This window comes from Triticum urartu, chromosome 6A, assembly GCF_056163025.1.
Source record: "Triticum urartu cultivar PI428250 chromosome 6A, HENAU_Tu73, whole genome shotgun sequence".
NCBI lineage: Eukaryota > Viridiplantae > Streptophyta > Magnoliopsida > Poales > Poaceae > Triticum > Triticum urartu.
In genome coordinates, this window is record NC_141878.1 from 517173017 (window position 1) to 517184032 (window position 11016).

At 48.9% G+C, this 11016-nt stretch overlaps 2 long non-coding RNA genes across 2 annotated transcripts; both read left to right on the forward strand.

Moving 5' to 3' along the window:
* Positions 1-2984: 2984 nt before the first annotated feature.
* On the forward strand, positions 2985-6509 carry LOC147966025 (uncharacterized). Its single transcript, XR_015608702.1, has 2 exons — positions 2985-4978; positions 6220-6509. It is a non-coding gene; the product is annotated as an uncharacterized LOC147966025 (long non-coding RNA).
* A 697-nt stretch (positions 6510-7206) lies between these two features.
* LOC147966026 (uncharacterized) lies at positions 7207-8341 on the forward strand. Its single transcript, XR_015607612.1, has 3 exons — positions 7207-7296; positions 7687-7963; positions 8044-8341. It is a non-coding gene; the product is annotated as an uncharacterized LOC147966026 (long non-coding RNA).
* The last annotated feature ends 2675 nt before the right edge of the window (positions 8342-11016 follow it).

Consider the following 11016-nt stretch of genomic DNA (forward strand, 5'->3'; position numbering starts at 1 on the left):
ACGGTGACCAAAAAAGCTTCTCCGTTGCATATTCATCTTGCGCTTGGTAATACCACGCCGCATCGGAAGAACTCTTCGGCAAGTCAAAATATTCGTCCGGAGAACACCACACTTGGTTTAGCTGAACATAGTCCGGGTCACTGAACTTAGTCTGCAGCAGAAAAGGCTTTCCAGCCAATATCTCTTTCGCCTGCCGAACCTCCTCACGGAGTGCTCTGGATTCTGATCGCGCTTCTCTTGCCTCCTGTTGGGCCTTGTCCTGTTTGGCCGTCAAGGCTTTATTCTCCTTCTCAAGAAATTCGCAGCGGCCAGTGGCACCCTCCAAAGCGAGTGTCATCGTGGATATCTTCTCCTCGCCCTGGCATCGCGCAACTTGTTCGGCCTTCAGTTCAACCGATGCTCCTTCAGCAGTAGCATCACTAAGCTGGGCCTGCTCCTTGGCCCGGATTAGCTCGGACCGAAGAGCCTCCACGGCAGCAGCACTATCTGCATTTTATGCACATCTCATATGAAGCTCTTTCCCGCGTCAAGCACACTGATGTAAAGAATGCTCGAAATGCATACCTTGCGAGTCGTCAAGACGCCTGTTGATCAACGCAACGTCATCCTCTGCAATATCCAGCTTCCGCTGCAGTTCGGCCACTTCTATATTCCGGGCAGCCGCAGGAGGGGAAGCAGCCTGTATTTCAAATTAAACCAAGGTTAATACCTAAGCATATCTCTTTGATCCTCCAATCGCTCCCTTCGGAAGACAATCCGAGTCTCAGGGGCTACTGCATATACAACAGGTGCATTCTGTCAATGAAATTCAATTGACAAAGTTACATCACAAACCTCAAAACCTCTAAGAGGGCTCGTGTAGGCCTCGTTTAGTCCACTCTTCGCGGATAGAACCCTTTCGACCACCGTAACCATCAAGAAACGGTGCTCTTCTGAAATAGACGCTCGTCGTAGCATGTTCGTCAGCATTTCTGGCGCTCTTGGGTCTTCGGAAACCACCGCCGGAGTACGGCATTCTAGTGAAGGAACTCGCTTGCTTGCCTCCAGAACCATCTCCGGTTGTAAACCGAACGGTTTGGGGACGCCGGTCTCGATCCCAGAACCTCGAGTGACGGAGGCACCACCTTCGGGTGCCCTTCGGGACGATACCTCGGTAGCATCTCCTCTGTTAGGCGACAGGGCCGAAGGAGGCGTGTCACTCTCCATCATCTCTGTAAGAAGATCTCCCGAGGAGGAGGACGATTGAGAAGCACCAGGCGTTAACCTGCACGGACGAACATATATCGGATGATTACTTCACTAAAAAAGAATGAGGTGCGCTTAAAGTACCCCAGCCTCACTTATGGTCTGCCTCGAGGTTCTTCCTCATCATCAAACTCTACGGCAGCCCCGCTCGCCTGGCCCAAGCCGCTCGATGACGATGTTTTTACTCTCTTGGAAGGCTTCCCCTCCTGATCTTCGGAGGCGACCCTCTTCTTGCCCTGGAAGGCTCCCTCCGCACTCTTGCTCTTGGGCAGAAGGACTTCGGTTTCCTCGGACACAGCCACCTGGTACGGTGTTGGAATCAGCATTCTCGTCAGCAAGTCGGTCGCAGGGCCTTTGGGAAGAGGCGCCGGACACCAGATTAGCAGCGCCTTCTCTATCCAGTCCTGAGTAGGGACGGGTTGTTCAATTTCTCATTAAAAGATGCTCGAATGAAAGGTGCTCGAGTACTTACCGAAGTAGCCGGACGATTGAGTCAAGGCCAACATCTTCGGTAGTGTCCGGCCATTGCCCTCATTCCCCAAAATACAATTTCCACATTCCTTCGTGCGTAGTGCCGAAGAAGTGATGTAGGGTCTGCCAACCTTCTAGGTTAAACTCCCACATACGAAGAGGCCGCCGCTGACACGGCAGGATCCGGCGGACTAGCATTATTTGAATGACGCTCACAAGATCGATGCCCTTCTCGGTAAGGCATCGGATGCGGCTTTGCAGAGTCTGCACTTCGTTGATGGATCACCAGTCCAATACCTTATTGACCCATGAAGCAAGCTGAATTGGAGGACTGGGGCGGAACGCAGGTGTAGCCGCCCACTTGGAGCTCCGCGACTCATTGACATAAAACCACCCCTGCTGCCATAGGTCGGGAGATTTGGCGAAAGATCCTTCGGGCCAATCCGTGCCGGCCAGCTTGCCTATTATGACGCTGTTGCACTCTGCCTGCTCCTCCTCTGTCACCTGCGACCTCACATGTAACGCCTTGAGACCGATGCTCGAGAAGACTTCCATATATTCCGGGTTTCACCGTGTGTTTCATTTGTGCCTGCCCTTTTATTTTTGCATTGCATCATGTCATCATGCCATCATCTCATAAATCTTTTGCAACTCAACTAAATAAATGTCATGGATCTTTGATCCATTTAAATCGAGAGAATTCACATGGTGATTCTCTTTAAAACATATCCTCTCGATATTTAGAGAGCTGTAGTAAATATTCCATTTATTTGGAATTAACCATAACACACTTGCAAATATCCCATGCCTTTTTTCCTTCTCAACTCTTGGCCTCTAACTTTGTCATATATCTTTTCTTCATTTTCCGGAGCTCCACCTAATTTCTCAACATTTTTGGGCACTTCGAAAAACCTCGTCCTAGTTCAAACCCATTTGAATTAAATTCAAATGAGTTTGAATTCTTATCGTTCGATCTGGCCTTTTCTAATTTTCACGGACCAAGCTTATTTCTGTGAGTCCAATAAAATTACCCTCATGTTCAAATTCGTTCCCTAAACCCCTCTTCTTTTTTTCCTTTCTCTCTTTTGTTTTCTGTCAAATTAGTTTTATGAGAGAGAGAGAAGAGGCCCAGCAGCCATCCAGCCAGCAGGCCTCCTGGCCTTTTTCCTCTCCCCACCTCCCAAGGCCTAGGCGCAGCCCCCTTCTCTACTGGGCCGGCCTCCCAAGGCCCAGCTCTAACCCTAGCGCCACCTAGCCCGATACCCATGCGCACCTCCCCTCGTTCGCTCGTCCTCCCTCCGCCGCCACACACGCCCCGCACCCGATCCCCATCTCTCTTCCAATCCCAGCGCACTCCTCTCGTCCTCTCCCTTGCACCGTCACCCAGAGAGGGAGAAAGAGGAGCAAGAACCCCATGTCACCGAGCGCCCGAGGAGAGGAGCTCCTCGAGCATCGGCCGCCCTCAGCAACCTCCTCCCCTCTCCTCCCCGCGCCTTCCCGAGCGCCATGGCCGCCGCCCGCTCCATGCAGCCGCCGCCCGCTCCATGCAGCCGCCGCCCGCTCCATGCAGCCGCCGCCCGCTCCATGCAGCCGCTGCCGTCCCGCCGGCGTGCCGAGTCCCGCCTCCTTTCTCCCTCTGCATCGCGCCCTCCTCCTCGAAGCTGGCCCCGCCGCCACCGCCCGGGCGAGCGCCGCCCCTGAGCTCCTCGCCAAGGCCAGCGTCGCCAGCACCGTCCTCCACTGCCTCCTCGCCAGGGTCCCTCGTAGGCTCCTCCTTGTTGCCTTGCCTCGTCGCTGGTCCCTGCTCTGGCGCCGCGCCACTGCGGCCAGGAGCTCCTCGGCCCGACACGCCCCTGGCCCTGCTTCTCCTCGGCTGCCATGGCCTGGACTCTTCTGTGTCCATGGTCCCTCCAGAAGCTCCGGCCCCGACCTCCGCCTGTGACAGTTGCTGCTCCCGTGACTTGAGATGCTGCTCCGTGCTTCACCACTACCGTCGACCTCCGAAGAACACGGTTTTGCCAAGTACCCCTTCGTTTTGTCAAGACCATCAAGTCCCTCGACGACAAGTGCACGACTACGCGGATTGTACCAAGTGCCCCTTCGTTTCGACGAGACCAGCAAGTCTGAAGAACGCCAAATTTGATGACGCTCTCCGCCCGAACGACTACCGTCGACGCATACCTCTCCGTCGTCGTGGGTTTCGTCAAGTTCAACGGTGAACCCCGAAGCCCTCGGATTCGTCAAGTCCGAAGGTGCAAGTACCACTCTGAACCATGTACGACGACCGTCGCCGAAGACCCGTGTAACGTGAACGTCAAGTTCGACTACCGTCGCGTGAACCGCTACTTCCACTATGAACGTGAACGACTACCGTCGCAGAACAACTACTTCCTCTACTCCCCTCGACGAACTCGAACCGTCCCGTTTGCACACTTTGAAGGTATAACCGCCGAGAACGAACGTCCGAGAATGAATTTGTGTCGTATGGGGTGCACCCTTTGTCTGCACCGTGTCCGAATTGTCACTCGTTTTCTATGCCACTAACCCATGGGAACCCGGTAGTCGGGATCACCCCATCATCTTTTGCATGCTCCCGTCACTTTTCCTTTTGCACCAGTATCTCCATGAGCTATCAGAACCGGAATGTTGCCATGGCACCATTTTCGTTGTCATTGTCGTGGCACCCCTTTCGTTTCCGCCACGATGACAAATGCTTCATAATGCTCTTGTCAACTTTTAATAAACATTGCATAAACTTTTTCATGTCATCCACATCATGATAACAACAATTAAAATGTTTAAAATTGTTGTTTGCTTTAAATTGCTAAATGCATATGGGGATTTACCGGATTTGTTGTCTGTTATATCCGACCCCATTTAAATTGTTTCAATGGTATAGTTTTGTTATGCTTCACCTCTTGCCATGTTAACCAACTTTTAATATTGTTGAGTACCTAACCGAGAGAGAACTAAATAATTGATGTGGTGTTCCATCAATATGCAACTCGTTGCATATTGAGCTCCACTTAACTTGTAGTTTTGTTTGTGCCCCTTGCCATGCCATGCATATTTAAACCGGACATGCAACATACTTGATTGTGCATCATGCCATGTTATGTGATGATTGTTTACTATGTTGTTTGCTCCTTTCCGGTGTTGCTTCTTCGGGTTGGTTCCGATAACGTCGCGTTTGTGAGGATTCGTTCGTCTTCGTCCGTTTATCTTCTTCATGGACTCGTTCTTCTTCCTTGTGGGATCTCAGGCAAGATGACCATACCCTTGAAATCACTTCTATCTTTGCTTGCTAGTTGCTCGCTCTATTGCTATGCCTATGTCGCGATACCTACCACTTGCTACATCATGCCTCCCATATTGCTAAGCCAAGCCTGTAACCCACCTTGTCCTAGCAAACCGTTGTTTGGCTATGTTACCACCTTGCTCAGCCCATCTTATAGCGTTGCTAGTTGCAGGTGAAGATGACGTTTGTTCCTTGTTGGAACATGATTATTGTTGGGATATCATAATATCTCTTATTTAATTAATGCATCTATATACTTGGTAAAGGGTGGAAGGCTCGGCCTTATGCCTGGTATTTTGTTCCACTCTTGCCGCCCTAGTTTCCGTCATACCGGTGTTATGTTCCTTGATTTTGCGTTCCTTACACGGTTGGGTTATAATGGGAACCCCTTGACAGTTCGCCTTGAATAAAACTCCTCCAGCAAGGCCCAACATTGGTTTTACCATTCGCCACCTAGCCTTTTCTTTCCCTTGGGTTCTGTAGACTCAAGGGTCATGTTTATTTAAACCCCCGGGCCAGTGCTCCTCTGAGTGTTGGTCTAGACTAGAGCATCGTGCAGGGCCATCCCTTGGCAACTTGGGTTACGTCGGCTCCTGTACGCTTAGCTTATCCGGTGTGCCCTGAGAACGAGATATGTGCAGCTCCTATCGGGATTTTACGGCACAGCGGGTGGTCTTGCTAGTCTTGTTTTACCATTGTCGAAATGTCTTGTAACCGGGATTCCGAGTCTGACCGGGTCTTCCTGGGAGAAGGAATATGCTTCATTGACCGCGAGAGCTTGTGATGGGCTAAGTTGGGACACCCCTGCAGGGTTTTGAACTTTCGAGAGCCGTGCCCACGGGAATGGGCAGATGGGAATTTGTTAATGTGCGATTGTAGAAAACCTGAAACCTTAACTTAATTAAAATGCATCAACCGCGTGTGTAGCCATGATGGTCACTTTTCGGCGGAGTCCGGGAAGTGAACACGGTGTTGGAGTTATGCTTGACGTAGGTTGTTCTAGGATCACTTCTTGATCATAGTTTCTCGATCGTGCCTTTGCCTTCTCTTCTCGCTCTCATTTGTGTATGTTAGCCACCATATATGCTTACTGCTTGCTGTTGCTCCACCTCATACCTTTTCCCTACCTATAAGCTTAAATAGTCTTGATCGCGAGGGTGTGAGATTGCTGAGTCCCCGTGACTCACAGTTACTTCCAAAACCAGTTTGCAGGTGCCGATGATATCGTGCAGGTGACGCAACCGAGCTCAAGGAGGAGCTCGATGAAGATCGTGTTTGTTATGTTGTTCCGTTTGTCAGTTGATCAGTAGTGGAGCACAGTTGGGACGATCGGGGATCTGTGTAGCATTTGGGGTAGTCTTCTTTTAATTTGGTTCCGTAGACGGACCTTGATTGTATATGGATGTTGTTATGTTTTATTCATGTATTGTGTGAAGTGGCGATTGTAAGCCAACTATGTATCTCTTTCCCTTATGTATTACATGGGTTGTGTGAAGGTTACCTCACTTGCGACATTGCTTACAATGCGGTTATGCCTCTAAGTCGTGCTTCGACACGTGGGAGATATAGCCGCATCGTGGGTGTTACATCACACCAAAGGTCTTGAGCCACAAACCAAAGTGTCGTGGAATTGTCACGGCAGATGTCCTCATGAAAGGACTTAGTCATGGAGCCATCGCTACGGGTTAGCTTGAAGGGGTTAAACCGGACAAGGGGACACGAGAGTTTTATACTAGTTCGGCCCCTTCGATGAAGGTAAAATCCTATGTCTAGTTGTGATTGGTATTGCTGGGGTTTCGAAGGCCGGGGAGCGAATCCGCTTTGTCTGGCTTCGAGTTGTTGTTCTCTCTCCCTAAAACGCCGCCGGGTCACCCCTTTATATACTCAGGAGGACCCCGGCCGGTCTACAGAGTCCTGAGGCTAGCTCATACAAGTGCCCGCCTCGGTCTCTTCTTTCTTATCTTACAATGCAAGTTTATACAATCATGGCGGTTTACTATTATGATCCACTGAAGTCAAATGCTAATCCGCCAAGCCCAGCCGAGGACGATGACGTTATTATTACCGGCACTGCTTATACCACTCCGGGCGATCCAGTTATCTTGGCAAAACATACCGCCAAGGATGAGTTTATTTCAATGGGCAAGAAGAAGATGGAAACTGATATGTCAAAATATGCTAATCTTTCTGCCCAGGATCTTCATTCCGGATTCTTGAACCGGCTTTATACAAGCCGAGACAATGAGGCTGACTTGGTAAATCTGATGAAGGAACGTTATGAGGTAAACATTTTCCTCCTTATCTTTGTATTTTTTTCTGCCTTGTATCTTGTAGCCCCCAAGGGCCGGTTTAGTTTGTAAAAACAAACCGGGACTTTGAATTTCCAGACTGCACATTGTTGACTTTTAAGTTTTTTGAACAAACACACATTAGCCCCCAAGTGTCAGGATTGGAACTTGTATGAATCCTTGGGACTTTGAATAAGCAATAAGAAAAAATTAATCCGCATTAGCCCCCAAGTGCCAGGATTGAAACTTGTATGAATCCTTGGGACTTTGAATAAGCAGTAAGAAAGAATTAATCCGCATTAGCCCCCAAGTGCCAAGTGTAGAACTAGTTGTATGCTTGGGAATTTTGATAAAATATTGAAAAGCTCCTCTTGATTTTGGCAGGCTGACATAAACCATCAACGGACGTAGATTGCTGATCTTCAAGAGAGTATCAAATCTCATCAAGAAGAATCTTCCAAAGCCAAAGATGAACTTCGAGCCGCTTTAACTTCCATAGAACGTCTGAATGAAGAATTCAAGATGGAACATGCCAACTGGGACACTGAGAAGGGTACATTGCTGAAACGGGCTGAAGATGCCGAATCTTCTCTTAAACCGGTGGCAGAAGAGCTTTCTGGGTTAAAGCGTCAAGTAAATGCCATGACCTCCGCAGTTTTTGGTAAGTACTCCTAGCAAGGTATCTGAAATATCCATCTTGTGAGGTGCCGGTTAAAATATGAAATTCTTAAACCGTTGCAGGTAGCCGCATTACTCATCTGGGCTCAGATGTACGGATGAAGCTGAAAGCAGCATATACTCTTCTGGAACAACTATACACCGGTGCTCAACGGGTTATCTGCGTAGCATCCTATGATAATCCGGCCCCAACACTGATCAAGGACACTCTGACAAGGCTATCCATGGTACCAGCACAGCTAGAAGAGGTGAAGCGATCTGCTGCCAGGGCCGGCGCTTTGTTGGCACTTACCCGAGCCAAAGCGTGGATAGCTGACTTGGATCCGGTTGACCTTGCCAAAGGCTTTCCAAGCACACAAGAAAACGGAGCAGATTTTGATGATGCAGCCCTTAAAAGAGTGACAAGGAAAATGCGTCCTCTGGCGAGTCAGCTGGCAGAAGATGCTAACTTGACGGTTCACCAGTCTTATTATGATGCCAACAACAAACGGATTAACCCTGTCATTCCGGAGGCGCAAAATCTTATTCCAGGAATCCGTAAGCACACTTATGCCCCTGACATTGATCCGTCAGAACTTATCAGTGAAGAAGCTATCTTTCAGGCCTTAACCTGGATTGACTGGACCACTACAAACTTCCAGCTGCTAGGTGGGGAGGAGGAGGCTGAGCCGACGCCAGATGACCCATCAAATTCGCATCAACATGGTAATGAGACTTGATCCGGCAATCAGAGTGATGCTCCATAAACCTTGTTCTGCTGGAAACACCATATTTTGGGCCTTCAAGCGCCTTGTAATAAGCTAGTGAAAATACTTTGATCCGTTGCCCTCGTGCACCGGGATACTCTTTGCGTTGATTTGTCATGAGAATTTCAGTACTAGCTTATGTATTTTTACAATATTATGCAATCCCTGTGCCTGCATAAAGAAAATCTGTCCAGGCGATTTACCACCGGACGGGTCAAAATATCCAACACAACTTGGTAAGCAAGTACGGTTGCAGCAATAATAAATCATACCTGTGATATAAAACATTGCTGCTGGTTTACCAATTGTGATTTGAAGAAGGGTGAAAAACCCAACTTGCACCATGCCATGTTGGTATATATACATGATATAGAACCGGGTTGTGATAAACACCGGCCGATTGCTGCAGACAAAGTGTCGAAGCCAGACCGGTTTTGAAGGATGCCGGATTACCTTTAATTGTATACTTTAACAGAAGGTCCATAAGCCATGCCGGGTTAAAATACTCCGGTTTAACGTAGCCTTCACGAAAAACAAAAACTTGGCAAAAAAGCAAACAAAAAACCGTAGTCGAGGCTTTTCGAGGGCTGCCAGGCCCAAATCGAGGCTTTTCATGGGCTCCCAGGCCACTGAGTTAAACCATTTTGACAAAGCCTTTTAAGATGGCCCTCCAACTAACCAATCATCGTTTTAACTTTGACAAGTTCAGGGTCTCAATGAGAGTAACTGTCAAACGTTCGACGGGTCGTGCCATGATTACCTGGATAGGAGTGGCTTACTTGATGAAGGCAGGTTAACCCGGGGTTTTAGGTGAATACACCAGGCTTCCAAACCGTGGGTCGATACCCAGCTACAAGGGTCCTTTCAAACTCTTTGGTATTTGACACAAAGAGCCCCCAAGTAACTTTGTGAGCTGTGCTCAATGGGTGCCTATGTTTGAGTCGTGCTTTGTGCAATCAATCCCTCTTTGGCCCCTTGGGTGTGAAGCTCCTCATCTAGATGGTGGCATGGTAGCCGGGCTAACAGGTAGTACTTCGTGCTATTAGCTGAAGCCCCCAAGTTAATAGATATTTGAAAGAAAAAACGGCGGAGACCCTGCTTGATAGCAAGGATGCCGGTTTATTATATTGATCATAATATATACATTGTTGAAATATGTACATATGAAAAAGCCTATGGCTTCAAGTGTAATAAGGCCATAGGAGAGCTATGTTCCATGGCCGCCGGGTCTCCTCCTTAGAGCTACGTGAGTCTTCTCGAACGTCAATGAGGTAGTATGATCCGTTGTGCAGATTTTTGCTAACCACAAAGGGCCTTTCCCAAGGTGGGGATAACTTGTGCATATCAGTATGGTCTTGAATGAGCCGAAGTACCAAATCGCCTTCTTCAAAGGTTCTTGTCTTAACCCGGCGGCTGTGATAACGCCGCAGGTCTTGTTGATAAACCGCCGACCGAGCCAAAGCCATGTCTCGCTTCTCATCTAACAGGTCCAGCGCCTCTTGGCGTGCTTGCTCGTTGTCCGCTTCAACATAATTCGTGACCCGAGGCGAGTCGTGACGAATATCACTTGGGAGGACAGCCTCAGCCCCATAGACGAGGAAAAAGGGTGTATATCCCGTAGATCGGTTTGGGGTGGTATTTATGCTCCATAACACAGATGGTAATTCTTCCACCCAAGAACCCGGCATTCGCTTCAAAGGGACCATGAGCCGAGGCTTGATACCCTTCAGGATTTCTTGATACGCCCTCTCAGCTTGACCATTAGATTGGGGGTGAGCCACGGACGCTACATCAAGCCGGATGTGCTCTCGTTGGCAGAACTCCTCCATCTCACCTTTAGAAAGGTTCGTACCATTATCTATGATGATGCTATGTGGAAAGCCGAAACGGAAAATAATCTTTTTGAGAAATTGAACCGTCGTGGCTGCATCACATTTACTGACGGGCTCCGCTTCAACCCATTTGGTGAATTTGTCAACCGCCACCAACAGGTGGGTCTTCTTGTCCTTAGAACGCTTAAAGGGTCCAACCATATCAAGCCCCAAGTAGCAAACGGCCAAGTGATGGGGATCATGCGTAACTCTTGAGTAGGAACATGAGCTCGACGTGAAAATTTCTGACAAGCGTCACACCGCTTTACCAAGTCTTCCGCATCAGAATGAGCTGTCAACCAGTAGAACCCGTGTCGGAAAGCCTTAGCAACCAAGGATTTTGAGCCGACATGGTGGCCGCAATCCCCTTCATGGATTTCCCGTAGAATCTCTGGTCCTTCTTCAGGAGAAACACAACG